Source organism: Cyprinus carpio, chromosome A5 (genome assembly GCF_018340385.1).
Source record: "Cyprinus carpio isolate SPL01 chromosome A5, ASM1834038v1, whole genome shotgun sequence".
NCBI classification, from domain to species: domain Eukaryota; kingdom Metazoa; phylum Chordata; class Actinopteri; order Cypriniformes; family Cyprinidae; genus Cyprinus; species Cyprinus carpio.
Window position 1 is genome coordinate 37281006 of NC_056576.1, and position 18535 is coordinate 37299540.

At 34.9% G+C, this 18535-nt stretch overlaps 1 protein-coding gene and 2 long non-coding RNA genes across 4 annotated transcripts in view; 1 reads left to right on the plus strand and 2 right to left on the minus strand.

Annotated features, from left to right (window-relative positions):
• LOC109054416 (smoothelin-like) overlaps positions 1 to 18535 on the minus strand; it is a 122761-nt gene that overhangs the window by 47631 nt on the left and 56595 nt on the right. The gene's annotated exons all lie outside the window — the stretch shown is intronic.
• On the minus strand, positions 5020 to 11803 carry LOC109045833. The gene is made up of 4 exons (XR_006160137.1): positions 11138 to 11803; positions 10676 to 10742; positions 10436 to 10549; positions 5020 to 6540 (listed from the first exon to the last, which is right to left on the minus strand). It is a non-coding gene; the product is annotated as an uncharacterized LOC109045833 (long non-coding RNA).
• On the plus strand, positions 12556 to 15823 carry LOC109069730. Of its 2 annotated transcripts, none has more exons than XR_006160136.1 (5): positions 12556 to 13953; positions 14153 to 14240; positions 15111 to 15164; positions 15284 to 15403; positions 15547 to 15823. It is a non-coding gene; the product is annotated as an uncharacterized LOC109069730 (long non-coding RNA). The 2 variants fall into 2 exon arrangements; XR_006160135.1 differs by having other exon boundaries at positions 12557 to 13953; positions 15111 to 15157.

Consider the following 18535-nt stretch of genomic DNA (forward strand, 5'->3'; position numbering starts at 1 on the left):
TGCTTCTCTAGGTGCCAAATAATCTTTAAAAGCTCCAAAAATAAGAGTTTGCTTGAGCAATCAGAGCAAATCGCCTTGTAATAGTTACAGACGACACAACATACACCTAGCTTCAACTCCCAGTTGAGACAAATCCTGGCCCTTTATACGTCTCTCCAAACCCCCATCAGCTGTCCAACGCGTCAGCCAATGGAGAGCCTTGGAATTCTGTCGCCATGGCAGCTGGGGGCCCCAGAGCCCCCGCTAACTCAGGTGCCACAGTCATCTATTTATCAACGGTGGCCATTATTCCAGTGGGCAACCGCCTATAAGCCCCCTGCTCTCTTTTTTTAGAGCTCTTGTCCTTCACACCTTTCACTAGCAGAGAATGTCTGCAGAGCAGCGGTGAACAATGTGAACACATGCACACAGTGCAAATCCAAGGCACAAATGGATAATTAGCTTTTTTTTTAAGGATATCTGAACGATCTTAAACCCTAGATGTAGAGTAGGGTTGCACCAGCCGTTTGCAAGTTCTTACTTAAATTGGAACCCAGACGTTTAGCAACTACTTACTAGTTTGTTACTGTACCGTATTTGATTGCACCATTAGTTCTTCAGGCAGAATACAGCTAGTAGGTCATAAACGATCTGTAAAGTAATGCGTAGTCATGTAATATGATATTTAACTTCAATAATTCAGGAATAATGAATAAATAATACTGGGTCACAGTTTATTGTAAGGACCGATTCTCACGATTAATGAACTATTAACTATGACTTTTGTCTCAAACTCCTAATTTGCTGCTTATTAATAGTAAGTAAGGTAGTTGTTAAGTTTAGGTATGGATTGGATTAAGGGATCTAAAACATGGTCATGCAGAATAAGACATTAATATCTGCTTTACAAGGACTAATATTTAATATTAATACAGTATTATTTGATATATTTTTAAGATAATCCAATCCTTCTACAAGAACTCCTTGTCAAAGTAAAGACTTTTCTATGTAAAACACATAGAAAATGTTGTATAATTACTTTCAGATACCTTAATTTAAAGCCCAATACCAGTATATTGATCGATTTAACCTTTTATTTTATGTCATTATTCAATCTATTTACAGTAAATTCCTGTTAAATATTGGTTTTATCCTGTACAAAAAAAAACAAGATCTTGTGATATTAAGTTTCGGAAACATATTTTTAACTGTTATTGCTTTATATAAACATTATTTGACGGTAATAACAAGCAACTCTCCAATATTTCTACATATTTTTACCATTTAAATACGGGGGTTTACTTTATATAAACATTATTTGGCCGTAATTACAAGTAACTCTCCAATATTTCTAAATACTATTACCATTTAAATACGGTAGTTTACTTTATATAAACATTATTTGACAGTAATTACAAGTAACTCTCCAATATTTCTAAATACTATTGCCATTTAAATAAGGTAGTTTACTTTATATAAATATTATTTGACAGTAATTACAAGTAACTCTCCAATATTTATAAATACTATTACCATTTAAATACGGTAGTTTACTTTATATAAACATTATTTTATTTACAAGTAACTCTCCAATATTTCTAAAGTATTACATTTTAAATACGGTAGTTTACTTTAATAAACATTATTTGACAGTAATTACAAGTAACTCTCCAATATTTCTAAATACTATTACCATTTAAATACGGTAGTTTACTTTATATAAACATTATTTGACAGTAATTACAAGTAACTCTCCAATATTTCTAAATACTATTACCATTTAAATACGGTAGTTTACTTTATATAAACATTATTTGACAGTAATTACAAGTAACTCTCCAATATTTCTGCATATTTGTACCATTTAAATACGGGGGTTTACTTTATATTAATATTATTTGACAGTAATAACAAGCAACTCTCCAATATTTCTACAACACTTTAACCATTTACGTACAGGGGATTACCTTATATAAACATTATTTGTAGTAATTACAAGCAACCCTCCAATATTTCTACATATTTGTACCTTTAATGTATGGGCTTTACCTTATAAAAACATTTTTATTATGGTAATTATAAGCAACTTCCCAATATATCTATATATCTACATACGTTTACCATTAATATATGGGGGTTTACCTTATATAACCAATACTTGACAGTAATTACAAACACATCTCCAATAACTTTACATGCTTTTACCATTAATGTACAAGGGTTTACTCTAAACAACATATTATAGTGATTAAAGGCAACTATCCAATAAATCTATATACTTTTACCATCAATGTATGAGGTATACTTTATATAAACATTGCTTTATACTAATTAAAATCAACTTTCCAATATATCAACATGACATTTGCTCAATGTATGGGTGCACTTTATATAAACATTAATGGACAGTAATTACAAGCAATTCTCCAATATATGTAAAATTACACATGTTTATTTTATGTAAACAATATTTGATAGCAATTACAAGCAACTGTCCAATATATGTACATACTTTTTCCATTACGGCATGGAGTTTACTTTATATAACCACTGTTTCACAGTAATAATAAGCAACTCCGATATATACAGACCTTCCTTATAAGTGCATGGGACTAACAACTTTATATGAACATAATTTGACAGTAATAACAAGCAACTATATATCTACAGACTTTTCTTATTAGTGCATGGGATTTACTTAATATAAAAATTATTTGACAGCAATTACAAGCAACATTCCAGTTTATGTCCACACATTCCGTATTAGTATATGGTGTTTTGAATGTACAAAAACCGGAAGGTCTATGTTAAGAGCATTTGCATCAACAACTTTTTTCACTAAATACATAAATTTTTCTGACATTTTACAGCAATGTCCCATCCTTTCATTGCAGATCCCCATTTGAGATGTATATTTCCCCTCGAAAGAAAAATGTTAAGTCATGTGAGTGATTCCTTTCAGAGTGAACACAGTGAATCTGACTGCAGTAGATGTGAAAGTGATGTTAATTCAGCCAGCGCACATACCTGTATTTACTTCCTATTTTCGGTCGAAGTCCACAGTAGTCAATTGTCGAGTTCTCCACTGTTGCTAAGTTACTTATGATCACACGCGTGAACTCGACAATCGACTTCTGTGTACTTCGACAGGAAGTAAATACAGGTATGTGCTAGGGCTGGGCGATATATCTAACGATATGATCATGCGCATCTAGTCAGTAAATCTGGTTCTGTGATTATCGCTAAATCGCCATCACCTGCTTTCAAATGGAGCGGCATTTAATAGACAGAGCCGTAGATCACTGACAAGCTTTGCAATATCGCGTTCATTATCCCAGATGTATCGCCTTCGATAATCAACGCGATATTGCGTACCTTGTCAGTGAACTACGGCTCTGTCTATTAAATGCCGCTACATTTGAAAGCAGGTGATGGCGATTTAGCGGTAATCAAAGAAACCAGATTTACTGACTAGATGCGCATGATCATATCGTTAGATATATCGCCCAGCCCTAATATGTGCGCTGGCTGAATTAACATCACTTTTACTTTTCATATCTTTCACATCTACTGCAGTCAGATTCACCGTGTTTACTCTGAAAGGAATCACTCACATGGCTGGGCACTTGTAATGACACATCAAGGATGTTAAGAGGCTAAAAGCAGGTTTAAAACTTGCCCCATTTAAGTCAACAGGGTGCAAATTTTAAAAAGAGGATAACACAGTGTAGGCAACACCAATTTTTGTCGTTGTTCTCTGTACTGACAGCACTCCAAATTTACAAAAAAAATGAGCTCAATGTTAAAATTGACCGGAGTTCTCCTTTAACAAGCGGCTCCAGATTTTACACGTGATAACATCACAGTTTGAGTCTTCTCTAGTTTGTGGCTTTGGGAGAGAGAGTAGCTCATGTTCACAACAGAATAAGGATAAATGCCCAAAAAGTTTATGGGGTTAGATTTTGGTCACAATTCTGCGTGCGCAAGATCACATTTTGAGCATGCGAATGGGCATTTCGCACGTGTGTGAACCGAGTTTTGCGGAGAAATATCTGTCTCTCAGATAATAAAATATTTAGAGCGTACAAAAATCAATTTTGCTTTTAAAATAAGTATTTGGATGTGTGCAGATGTTCTCTTTCGCATGTGCAAAGTTTCACTTTCTTGCTCCTCTCATACCAGCCCTGAGTGCTCTCTAAGCGCAGACGGCTCGCTTGCTCAACACAACCCAGCGTTACAATATGCCATAATTCCAGCCAATCAGAGATGAGGCTGCTAAATTGTGATTGGCTGGCTTGACAATCGATCACAAGACTCCCTGCATCACCGACCGTGGAAGAGGAAAAATACATGGTGGGAAGATGTTTGTTTAATTTGTTTAAAGGGTTAGTTAACCCAAAAATGAAAATTCTGTCATCTTCGGAACACAAATTAAGATATTTTTGATCAAATCTGAGAGCTGGATCACTCCACCATAGACTTCTATAGACGTTATAACTTGCTGGCCCAGAAAATGTATTAAAGCCATCTTTAATATAGTCCAAGTGACTACAGTGGCTCAATCTTAAGTTTATAAAGTGACGAGAATACTTTTGGTGCGCAAAAAGTAAAAAAAAAAAAAAATAACGACTTTATTCCACTATTCATTTCCTTCTCTCTGGGCCTCGAGTGTTTTCATGTAGTGCGATAACGCAGTACGTCTGTGTTGTACGTCACACGCACCACACACATGACCAGCGTCGGCCAATAGTGAGCCTACGTGTGAGCAGTGTGTGACGTACAACACAGACGCGCTGCGCTATCACACTACGTGAAAAGACTCGAGGCCCAGAGAGAAGGAAATTAATAGTGGAATAAAGTTCTTTTTTTTTTTTTTTTTGTGCACAAAAAGTATTCTTGTCGCTTTATAAACTTAAGATTGAGCCACTGTAGTCACTTGGACTATATTAATGTTGTATTTAATACATTTTCTGGGCCAGCAAGTTATAACGTCTATAGAAGTCTATGGTGGAGTGATCCAGCTCTCAGATTTAATCAAAAATATCTTAATTTGTGTTCCAAAGTTGAACGAAGGTCTTAAGGGGTTGGAACAACATGAGGGTGAGTAATTACTGACAGAATTTTCATTTTTGGGTGAACTAACCCTTTAATGGCTTGAACACTTCAATTTAAGTTCAAATGTCAAATCAAATCGTACTATTACTGTACATAATGGCATGTCCCAGTGTTTCCTACACCTCAAGTGGTAGTTCTAACTCCTTTCTGAACTTCAAGTTATTTAATTAACATTAATGAAATATAAATGTGACCGAGCTGGGGTCTCAAATGTTACACATTTTCAGAAATGAAGATGGACAGACTTTTCCCCTTTTAATGAGATAAGTGTGTAAAAACGGTACATCACTCGCATCAGAATAAAAAAAAGCCATCAAATGTATGCCTACGTTGAAATGCAATGTAATAACGTTAAAATAATAATCTACTTCATATCCTTGGAATTATTTAAACAAAAACATTCACTGCAGAGATGTTCTACAAAAACAACTATCGTACAAAAAATATATACTGTATTTTCTTATATACTATTTAGGATGGATAGTGTGCACATTGGGATGCAGGCTTGTTCCCCTCAATTTGATCTGACATCTGAAAAATACAGCAGTGATGTGGATATTAATCATTTTAAAATCTGCGCTTTATGTGGGTCTTTTCCAGGAGTATGACGCGTTGATGAAGTATTAGACATGTATTTGATATTTGTTTTAGTTAAATTAAATGTTATATTAATTAAAGGTGCTCTAAGTGATGTCACACGTTTTTTAGGCCAAAACATCTTTTGTCACATCCTGCAAACATCTCCTCACTATCCGCTAGCTGCCTGTCCCCTGAACACACTGTAAAAAAAACACGGTCTCTCTAGACACTACAGGCTCCACAAACAACAAGAAAAACAAACTGGGCACACCCGCACCACGAAACATAACAAACTGTTACAGCCAATAACCGACAAGAAAGATTTGGGGGTGGGGGTTGGGGGGCTTAGTGCACGGATGAGGAGGAGGGAGGGTCTAGCTAGCCTCTGTTTTGTTTGACAACAATTCGAACGTCAACAAGAAGTTACGACTCCCGGCATTGCTTAGAGCACCTTTAAGTATCTGTCTTTACATTCTGAGTAACTTAAATCAAGAGACAGCTGTATGTGGGTCGCAGGTGTGTGTGTCGCATTGAACAGTACGTCGCGGCAGTTGTGTGTGGCCTTGCTATGCTGACCAGCAGCACTGAGGGGTACTATCTCTGGGTATGATCTGCAATGGAAAATGGAGCACGGCCAGAGCAGGTACTGGTAATAGAAAATGCACACAGGCTTAAAACATGGTCAAGTCCTTCAGTCAAAAACAATAGAAGCTAAGTTCTTTCCAGTTACAAACAAACAAGTTCATATATAATCAGTATTAATATACAGATGTGAATGTTCATTTGGCAGATTGATATTCACCCACGTCCTTTCAGAATTCCAACAATGGCTATGATCCTCTGTAGTGGCTCTCACCAGGCCTTGCCCTGAAAAATAGATAAGATGTATCATGCTTGTAAAAATTCCTACACATCAACAGTGGCCACATTGTTTTGTTTTCATCGGCAGAGAAGAGCCATTAGGTTGCCGCTTAACAATAATTGCAGTTTGGAACTTGAATGAAAATTGAGCATGAACAAACTTTGGCTCTATTACTGCTTCTAATGCAGGAACATTAAGAGGTTAAAATTTCTTAAAAGGGTTCAAGCTGCTGTGTAAATGTGATCAACAAAATCTTAAAACCACTTGTAAAACTGACTGTAATCAAGTGTGATTTTGGCACAAAACTTTGGCAAGAGACTGAGTTTAATTATTCTGACTCGCAGTACAATTATTGAATTTAGAGATGGGTCATGATTTTCGAATTTTCATTCATTGTCAAATGGAATAGTTTGTTATTATTGCAGAGTTTATAAAGTAAATTAAAGAGTAGAAAAGGTAAATAATCTTCACATGTATTAAGCTGGAACCAACAAATGTTTTACATGAGGAATTACTATTATCAAAATAGTTATCCCTTTAAGTATTGATGGCATGCACTTCTGTCCATACAAACAAAAAAAGGAATATTCAAATGTCAAATTTTCAAATCGAATACCAACCCACTGAACGAATATTCTAGTCCAGTGACAGTAAAGTAGACCATTCTAGGTCAATTTACTGCAGTAATTCCTCTCTCAACCAGTAGAAAATGCATTAAACACCTAACTATGCATAAAAAATTTTTTTTAAAAAAAGTCATAAACCGGAAAAACCGGCATATTTTTTAAAAAAACCGCCGAGAACTAATTCAGCGACTTACTTGTCAAACACTCACCCAGAAGTTGTTGAAGTAAGTTAACTAGTCCAATCTGTCAAAAACTATGGATAAGGAGGACATGAAAGTTCATGTTAAATCGTTATTTTCACTCACAATGAGTCTGGTTCACTATAAAGGAGAACAAACTTAGTCAGCTGAGAAAGTTAAAATCCAGGCATCTAGGAGGTAACGTTATGTTACGCGCAGGTTACAGGTAAAGTATTTACGTTACCAGTAATTTAACGTTACTTTAATTGTAGGAGCAACGTAGCGTTATAAAGTTTCCTAGATTAATAGTATTCGTATCAAGCTAACGTTAATGTTAACTGACTGAATGTGCCACTGCTTACGTTAAGTTAAAAACAAACTGCCACTGAGACAAGTCTTTGTCAGGTCCTAACTAGGGGTCGACCGATTATCGGCGTGGCCGATTATCGGCGCCGAGGAGAGTTTGTGTTGAGAGTCTGTTTCCAGAAGACGTTTTGGAATAAGATTTGCCGATAAAATCATTTTATTTTGAAATGCGCGATCTGGCACTGATCCAGCCACCTCAGTCAGAGCGCACCGCTCTGTGGCCTAGACTAAGCCCCGCCCATCGTCCGTCTGATTTGTTGGGAGTCACGAGCCTGGCCAATCAATACGGCTGGCGCGGCTGGAAAATGCTCACACCGAAAGCACAGGAGCTGCTTCAGTGATCCTCATCATACATCAATAAGTTATCTCTCGAAGGTAAGAATGCAGTAAACGTTCCTGAAGTTGCAATAAATCACTACACTGAAGTTGCAAAACACCTAAATATAATCGATTTATGATGACAAGCCCCGTTCAGTTATTATACTGTGAATTCCCGGTCAATGTCCGTCATTGCAGTGATATGCTTTAACGGATCATCACATCAGTGCTGAGATAGTGAAACTAAAACCTACTTCTCTCACCATTCGGCCAACTTAATGTTAAATTGTGACTAGATTATCAACACGAATGAATTCACTCACGTCTGCTGCGGTTTTTTTTGAGTTGTTCACATAGCTTCACTGAACAGCGTCCGTTCCGTTAGGGCTCTTAGTCAAAAAATTGCGCATATTTGGAGAAATATTGCTTTATTCTAACATGATTGCAAAATAATTTATCATACAGATTCAGAATTACCATTATGCAATTTTGAAGATCTGAAAGGGCATCAAGCGCGAGCTCTGACGCCCTGACGCGACGCGAGCTCGCTATTCATGATTTAGTTTTCTCCGCGGCCGCGCTCTCTCATTTGACTAATAACCAGGGTGCGATTTGCCGGGGGGGATGGGGGGGATTTCGCCCCTTCTGGTCTATGCATCCCTGCCTCTGCTGAATAACTTTTATCCCCGGTGGGGATAAAAACATCATGCAAACCCGCTCTGACGTCCAGATCCGAATCAAATGATTCGCGATACGCGATCCGATTGAAGCGCATCGAAACAGTGAATCATTTTGCGACGCAATGGTTTTAACTGATTCGGAGTTTCAAAAAGCTCCGTTGTGTTCTTTGCTTGCTTTCTCGATGTAATTTGTTGTTTGAATAACCGTGGACATTAAATCATTACAATTAATAGGCCTAACGTAGGCTTACAATGTTTTTATTAAACTGAGATCACACTAAATACAATTTCCGTCGTATTAAAAACATTTCATAAAATTTTTCAAAATATTTCACAAATCGCACCCTGCTAGTAACCCTATGCTAATAACGTAAATTGTCAATAATCTCACATTGCACGTTTCTGGATGACGCTGTCCTGTATACTTCCTAGTTTGTATCGCCGTGATAAACAGTCAAACAAACATTTTACACATCAAAAATAAAAATAAAACACTATTACAATATGGGTTTGTGTGTGATTTTAATGCAATTCTGGGTTGCAAATAAAATGCTAAATATAACACACACACACACATACATATATATATATATATATATATGTATATATATATATATATATATATATATATATAGAGAGAGAGAGAGAGAGAGAGAGAGAGAGAGATAGAGATTATATTTATTTTCCATTATTTGTTCATTTGTTGCTGTTTAAATTTGCTTTAAGTTTTACTTAGTTTACAGAATGCTGCTGATGGATGCTCCCAGCACTTTTTATGTTTGTTATTATTATTAATATTAATGTTGTTATTATGAACAGTTCTCAGAATTAAAGATGTGTTAAAATAATTTAAAAGAGAGTCTTTGTCAGAGGCCTTTTTATTCTTAATTTTGACATTAATTTTCATTTTTACACTAGACACATATCGGTTCAAAATATCGGTTATCGGTCTCCTTGATCTGTAATAATCGGTATCGGCATCGGCCCTGAAAAATGCATATCGGTCGATCCCTAGTCCTAACTTAACATTACGTTAACTAAGTTAAACCATAGACTGTATAAAACAAGGTTCCAACCTGCAATAGCCTTTTATTTAACGTTAACTTAACTGTTACTTGTTTGCAAGAGGCAACAGTAAGTTGTAAGATGTAACGTTAAGTTAACAGCTAACGTTATTAAATTAATTAATGTTAGTCAACCACAGGTATTTAACGTTAATGCTATGATGGCTGATGCATGTTTCACATTCAGGGCTAATGTTAATAACGTTTTAACTTTATTAGGACCGGCATAATGTTACCTTTGCTAAAGCTAGACAGACTTTTATAAGCTTAATACATAACATAACGTTACAAACGGCGAGTTTTAACGTTAGCCCTGCTGACTCGGCATAATGTTAACTTATTAAAATTGTAAAATGTATTAAAAAAAAAAAAAGCTGCCGCACTTAACAAGCACTTTTGACATTGTGAGGAAACATATAAATATATATATTATTTATATGAAATTGATTTAAATTGTAAAAAAGGTTTGCCATTATTACATTCACACAACATGAACTGAGTAATGTCATCTTTGAGACTGTTAGTTATTACATGATTAAAAATGTAAACATACACTTAAAGCATGGCAATCCCATCAGAAATGTGTATCATAGCAAGGGAAGCACACACAAAAAAGCCAATTGGTACACCAAAATCAAATAACCCTAACCCCATCAAATAATTTTACCTGAAGCCGCATTTATCCTATTATGACACGTCTGAGGGTCTTTCCCTTAATGGTGTCCAGTGATTAAAGAAAGGACTGATGAAGGTGACATGAATCTCCCCTTTCAGTGCGCCACTTCAGCAGAAGAAAGACAAAAGGACAGAAAGTTACTCAGACTTTCTATCAGTAACATTATGAAAATCATACTTAATACTATCCTAGTGTAGGTTTTCGAATAGTACGTGGGTAAAATTGACTTACGTTGGTGAATCATGGGTCTTTCTGTTGGGTGTTCTCCCCCGATAAAAATCTTATTACAAAGCTTGATCTAAAAAAAAAAAAGAATAAACAAATATCTTTTCAATATCGTTATCAGTGTTTGAAGAGGTTATGTAAACATACTTCTAAAGAATAAATGACGGTTTTATCACTTTACACATTCCCATGCTTTTTTTACCTCTCATGCGTTTGAGTTTTAAACTAACGTTAGCTGACAACATAAACACATAACGTTAACTAATCAACAACAAAGCACAGCAATGTCAGAAGGTACTAACACATGAAATACGTGCTAATATCGCTACGCTAATAGTGAAGCAGTACAAAAACACACACAGAGATACTTATTTATCTTACGAGGCTGCAGTAACGTTAGACAGTTAAGTTACCCGTGTCCCTAAACGTTAATGTTAGACTGTTAAGGACTGAAAAATGTTTTCTTACCTGATATCGCCAGTATTTACAGACCACGTACGACCCCTTCCTCTGTTCACATTCCAGCTTTTGATCTTCATTGTCATATCAACTAATATTCGCTCAAAATGTAAGAATTCAACAGGCAGATATAAAGTAATCCAGGTCTGACCGAGTAATCAACGCAAAGCAGCTGCTCCCGACCGAGATTAACGGACATATTTTCAAATTTAAAATAGGCGCGCAGAGCCGCGCACATTCTCATTGGACAGTTTCCTGTAAAACAGACAGATTAACCAATCATGCTCAAAGTAAAACGGCAAAAACAACAAATAACAATAGCAATAGTTTGCGCGAGTTAACACAGCTGTGTATTAAATTTTATTTGCAGTCTGTATTATTATTTAATTAATTGGTCAAATGACATGACAGTGTATGAATACAAATGTAATAATGCAATGTAAACTGTTAGGCAAGCGGACAAAATTGTAAATTCACACAAAATCACATAAGGCAAAAGGTTTCTGCTGCACTGCTCTCTTGAGGGTGAAACTATTATTGTTAATAATGATAATAATTATATTTTAACATATACATTGAAGAGCTGTTATGATCAAAAAATCATTAAATGCTAATTAATTATCATAATAATACGTTAAAAGGCAGAAACATTTCTAAATCAACGTTGAATTTTTTACAAGATCTGTACGTCAACATAATGTTTTCAACAACATACAACATAAATATCTATATTTATGTTGTATGTTGTTGAAAACATTATGTTATTTCAACGTACAGATCTTGTAAAAAATTCAACGTTGATTTAGAAGTGTTTTTGTTAACCTTTTTCAACCATGATGTAGCATTAAACGTTATTTCAACATTGTTTCAATGTTGAAACAACAACTGACATTATTTCAATCATATTTCAACGTTGAAGGTAGGTCATGTGCCGGTTGGGTAAATATATTAAATTACCTTTAGTGATATCTAAAGCACAGAGACTAGAAAAACAATTACGATGTTTGTTTACACGGTTGTGTAATGTTTCAACCATTTTAATGTCTACAATTCCTTCACCCCCAGTTTACTAAAGCTCAAGTTTATGCTACAAGAGCCTTAGTTGAACTGTTGAGCCCCAGAATAAATTCCTAGTCTATCACACATTGCTCACCTATTGTAAATTAAAAATATATAGCACCCCATTGTAAAGCTTTATTCATAGTGTGGCTGTTTGTTCCCATCAACCGAGGACTAATGATTTCACTGCAGTGAGGGCCTTGAATTTTGTTGAATATAGAATGATTTTGTGTCTTAATGTTTCAACGTTTTTAAAGTGGACATGTGTCAATATAGTCTATGGTCAATACGATAACAGAAAAACACTGTCAGGGCAGCATTTCAAACAGACAAAAAAGGACAATGTTCTTAAAAGCCAAGCCAAAAGAGGACATATCAGCACACAAGATTCAAGAGTCCTTTCACACCAACAGGCAGACAGGCATTAGGAGGTTAGTGTCCAGCATTCTTGAGCCTGGTTGTCTTGCGGAAAAACTGTCCCAAAGCATGATGATAAGAGATTTGAGGCTGCAGCACCACTTGCCAGACAGCAGCAGCTGAAACAGTCCACGGGTGAGGGCTGAAAATGTTGCCACTCAATTTTTTCTCTGCCACTTATGAAATTTTTACAGAACACTTCAGAATTGTAAAGACTGAGTAAGCGCCTGACAGTAGAAACACTGGATATATGATGCATAAACAATCACTGACTATTCTTGATTTAAGAATTTTATATTAAACTTAAGCTGTGCAATTATTTCCTGTACAATAATTGTATATTTAGTTACACTGCAACAATACCTCCTGCTGTATTCATCCATCTTTCAAGGCAATATTTTAGATCTGTGTCTGTAGTATAACACACAGTAATTATTTTTTTTATTTTTATTTACAGCATATCTGCATGAAAGGTAGCCTACATAGCTGTTTTTTTTTATTTTTATTTTATGTATATATTTTTTATCTATCACTCTTGTATCTGCACTTGTTGAATCTTAAGCTGAAGTGGCTAGCAAAGTTTTATCTTTGCTTCTGAAAAATAATATTTCTTAATTGTATATTTCTGCATTGGTGGCAGGGGACTTGGAAGTTTTAAATTTACCCTGTATTTGATAGGTGTGAGGTGCTAATTTCATTCCTGTCTGAGTTGATAAGACACTACAGACACCAGCAAAGTAGGTACTGGGAAAAGAGCCCCAGGCCAGCATCTGTAATAGACTTTGGGGCTCATGGGCCCATGTACTCCGTGAAAGTGGGATGAAGATCGCAAGATGGCCATTAATGACTGAAGTCAAAGACTTCTAACATGTCAGGGTAGTGCAAGCTTGTTTTACTCCATTCAGGCTGTCTGGCTCTCTGGCTGTCTCTGTTCTAAATGCCCTCTGTGTACTGGTATTGTCATTCTGTATTTAGGCTATGTTAGGGGAGTGGGCCTATGCATGATGTGAACTGGCTGCATTGTACTTTTGCCAAATCATTCCTCTGACCAAAACATGATGATCATATAGTGGGATGTTGTACAATCATAAACATTCACTGATGAGTTAATCACAGTAAAATCAGCAGTTTAATATTTGCAGTGTTAAAAGTTATTAATTCCCAAAGATTTGAATTAACAATCCACAGTGTTAAACAGTACTCGTGTTCAGTGTTGTTATATGGTGTTCTGTTCACTTTTACACTAAAAGTGCGAAATAAAAAACCCGCCGAATTGTCTGGACTCCGCCCTTCAGTGACTGCTGCCTCGCGAAGCGACAACGTCATCTTTTCTTCGAGCGACCGAGACGGTAAGCTGGACTGCTTTTCTCTTGATAAAAGTACACTGGAAAAACATTTTTGTTGATAATTTAACTCGAAATATGATTTGGTGGTGAACACATTTAGAAATTACTAACCGCGAGTGTTTTGTCAGGTTCAGTGTTAAGTTCGTTCGTTAATTTATGTTATAACGTTATATGCTTTACACTTCTTTTCTTTTATTTTTAGTTGGTCGTCCTCTCGCCTCTGTTCCCTCCTCGGCCTGGGGTTACTGCGAGTCTGGCGCTGAAGACTGAAGCTGCTAACGTTATATTCGGTAGGTTTTCTACTAAAATGAGAGAATTCATCAAATGGTAAATGCATTTGTTTTTTAAAACATTGAGTGCGGCATTTCGCTGTTTCCATGCTTTGAAACGGTAATAGTGTGAGTGTTAAACATTACGCGCTAATATCTTTTTTGTGACGCACAACACCGTGTAGAAGTGTCCGTCTCGTCGCTGCAGATGTGCAGTCTTTCTGCAGACAGAGCTGCTATAACGAGGAACATTTACCAAAAATTTGATTGACGTTATCTAATGCAAAAGTCTGAAATTAGAGCACGTTTAAAAACTTCTATTCGCTACTGTCTTGCGTTGCTTGTTCTCAGCGCTGAATATCATGTCTATCGTGTCGTCATATCTGCGTCAAGACACAAACGCGCTTCCGTGAAGTGTTTATGACAAGTAACGTTTCGTTTATGCAAGTATCGTGAAAGTACGCAGCCCCGCACGTCACTTGTAGGAGAAAAACATACAATCCGTCCCGTCAGTTTGTAAACCGTACTCATGAATTCTTAAACCGTTCCCTCGGTTTAACAAAAAGTGTCGGTTTATAAACTGACAGGGCGGATTGTATGTTTTTCTCCTACAGGTGACGTGCGGGGCTGCGTATGAATGTGAGTTAAAGGTAGGTGAAACTGTAAATCTTCAGTTGTGTTTCAAAGATAACAAAAGTCTTGGCTGAGTAAACTGATGAACTTTTCATTTTTTAACGAATCCTGTAATAAAAGTATATGGCCATATGTGTCACCCTAGATGCTTGCTAATGTCAGGTTGTGAACAGAGCCACTGTGTGACTACACAATCAACTTAGCAGAATGGTTCCTGAGAGAGATGTTGTCATTAATTGTTTTTCTTTTTTTTTCAAGAAGCCTCAGAAGACCTTCAAGGATCCAGTTGACCTCTGAATCAGCTGGTAAGAAGTATGAAACAGATTGTCTAAGTTTAGGCTATATTTCAGAATAAGAATATCTATATTCATGTTGTATCTATATTCTGTGTTCATGCATTTTTTGCTGAATTTGTCATATCTGTTATTTAGAATGGGACAGTTATATTGCTTCAATTGGTCACCTACTTCATTTGATTCCACCGTCATTACAAGGCTGCAAGGGATCTGGAAAAATGTCATCCTGTCAAGCTGAAAAACATCTTCAAAAAGGTACATTTGGACATTTCTGTCAATACCTATTGTCTGCCTAAAAATATTGCCAAATGGGTTGTATATGTAAAACACATTTAATATAAAAAAAAAAAACAGTTGTTGAGCTGACCTTGAGTGTTACTTTTGTCTTTTATCTGCAGGCACTAACAAGAACAGCTTGATTGTAGAGAAGAGACCACACAGCCATACACGCTCACTGATGGGACGATGAGGAACATCATTCATGGATGCTACACAACTCAAATCTACACGTCATATTTGTTCATGTCTAGGTAAATTTGATGATTTTGTGTTTTATTAACTACTTTGTTTCTGTGCAACACTTAATGAATGTGACTGACTAATTAACCTCTACACATCTGGTATATGCTTTAAAGTTGCCACTTTGCCCATTTGTTCAATAAATGTTGAAATGTATACATCTGTCTGAAGGCTTTCCTGATTTTATGTCTATCCTTTTACATTAACTTTATTTTTATCATAATTAACATTATTTTTTTTGTTTGCACTGAAAAGAGGACATTATTAATTACGCTTAAAACAACAGCAGAGGTGTTAAATACCCCACAGTGTAAAATTTGAACAGCAATAGCATGTGTAACACTTTACACTTGGAGTGTAATTTTTCTAGACATTGTTTAAAATGAAATGTAAAATGTGAAAATGAAAAGGATTTAATTAAATTCTGATTTTAATTCAGTGTGTGTTATTTATATATATATATATACACCTTTAGAAATAACTGCAAATTACAAGCTAAATACAAAACTTAGTTCTAGAATTTGCATTCAGAGATAGTTTGACAGCAATTACAACACCAACACAGCACATATGAGACCAAATTGAAAAAGATGAAATGAACCCATGTATACACTGCAGAACAAATATTCCTCTGAAGAGTGTCTGACATGTATGTCTTGGATCGTTAATTTCAATTACTATCAAAAATGCTTTTGGAAAATATACCTCATACATTAATGGCAGAAGTCTATAGATATATTGGATACATTGTTTTATAGTAAATAAAAGAAATTATGTAAACTCCATACATTAATAGGTGAAGTATGTATTATTGGGGAAAGTATGTAGATATATTGGATAGTTGCTTTTAAGTATTATAAAACAAAGTTTATATAAAGTGAACTATGAATTATTGGGAAAAGTATGCTTTTAAGTATTATAAAACAAAGTTTATATAAGTGAACTCCATAAATTAATGGGAAAGGTATGTAAATGTATTGGATAATTGCTTTTAATTACTATAAACATTTTTTTTTATATAAAGTGAACTCCATGACTTTATGGAAACAGTATGTAGATATATTGGATAGTTGCTTTTAAGTATTATAAAACCAATGTTTATATAAAGTAACCCTATACATTAATGGGAGAAGAATGTATATAAATTGGATAGTTGCGTTTAATTACTACAAAAGCTGAGTTTTATTCAAAATAAACCCCATACATTAATAGAGAAAGTCTGTAAATATATTGGATAGTTGCTTTTAATTACTATAAAAGTATGTTTATTCAAAGTAAACCCCATACATTAATGGGGAAAGTATGTAGATATATTGGATAAATGCTTGTAATTACTGTCAAATATTGTTTATATAAAGTAATGACTATAAAAAAATATGGCTTTGCAAGCTATTTTTAATGTGATCTTATTTTTTCTACAGTTCAAAAACTAAATTTAACAGGAATTTAATATTAATATATTTGATAATCCCATAAAATAAAAACCTAAAGCTTTTAAAATACGGTATTTTTAAGTAATGTTATGTAATTTTTGTGTGTTTTACATCTAATAATCTGTACTTTGACGGGGAATTCTTGTGGATGTAATTGATAATGTTACGAATTTACCAAAGAATACTGTGTAAAAACAGAAGACTTTAATTAATTGTATAATTTTAAGGTATTTCTACAATAATCTCCAGTTTATATGCAGATTTATTCATTTGTTTAACATTCTACAGACATTTTTTAATGACATTTTCTTTTCATTCTTTAGCAGTGGAACGGTAAAAATACAGAAAATGTTTACAGTAAATATCTGTATTTAAAAAACAGAATTATTCCGTAGAATAACTTAAGGTTTTTTACTGTAATTTGACGGTAAGTGTTTGGCAACTTTGCTGCCAGACTTTTTACCGTTTTTTTACGATTGTTTTTTTACATGCATTTACCTTAAATTTAAGGTTTCACAGTAAAAAAAAACACATAGTTGTCTTAATTTTAAATATGTGAATTTTCTTGTCTTTTTACATAGAATTTAATGTAATTTAACATTCAAGCCAATTAAACAAAAGAATAATCCTGTAAAAAAGCCTATAATTTCTCATTATATGAATTTACAGATTATTACTTTTATTTTATGGTTAATGTTTTTAATAAAAGTTTTTTTCTGTATTTTAATGACATTTACACGTAACGTTAAAAAAACTGAAAATATCTGTAAAATAATACAGTATATTTCTGTGAAAAAACATTTTTTTTTTTACAGTGTATATTAGTACTTAGTGCCCCTTTATGACAAATCTAGGCTAAGCTGTAACTCTGCACTTTAAACTCATATGATGAAGGTTTAGCTATAGTTATGCTTGATGTGTTTGTAGCCACTTCTATCAAAAGTGACTTGTGTGTATAACAAATTCAAACTAAACTTATCAGGGCATGTGTTTTCTAGGAATCGAACCCATGACCTTGGTATTACTACATGCATGCATTTAGCATGCACACAGTGCATCTAGTGCTGTTCTTTACCAGTTGAGCTAAAGTTTGTGGTGAAACTGAAGTACTGGCAGGTCTTTTTTTTCCAAGACTTGCATTCAAGACTAATGGATTATTCAAAACATAAAAGCACAGGAACTCTGCTATCCAACAGTTGTTGAATGGATGGAGGATTGGATGGAAAATTACAAGATCAAAACAACAGTACAAAACTGGCTCGGTACCCTTTCAAACGGTACTTATACATATTAGGGGTAAATAAGGTACAAAGATGTACTTTTTAGCTTTTGTACCTTAGGGTACCGGCCCAGTGATGGCCCTTTATCTTCTTCTGAGAGTGAACATGGATGAATCATTCACTACAAGATCTAGAACATGCAAACAGAGGAGTGC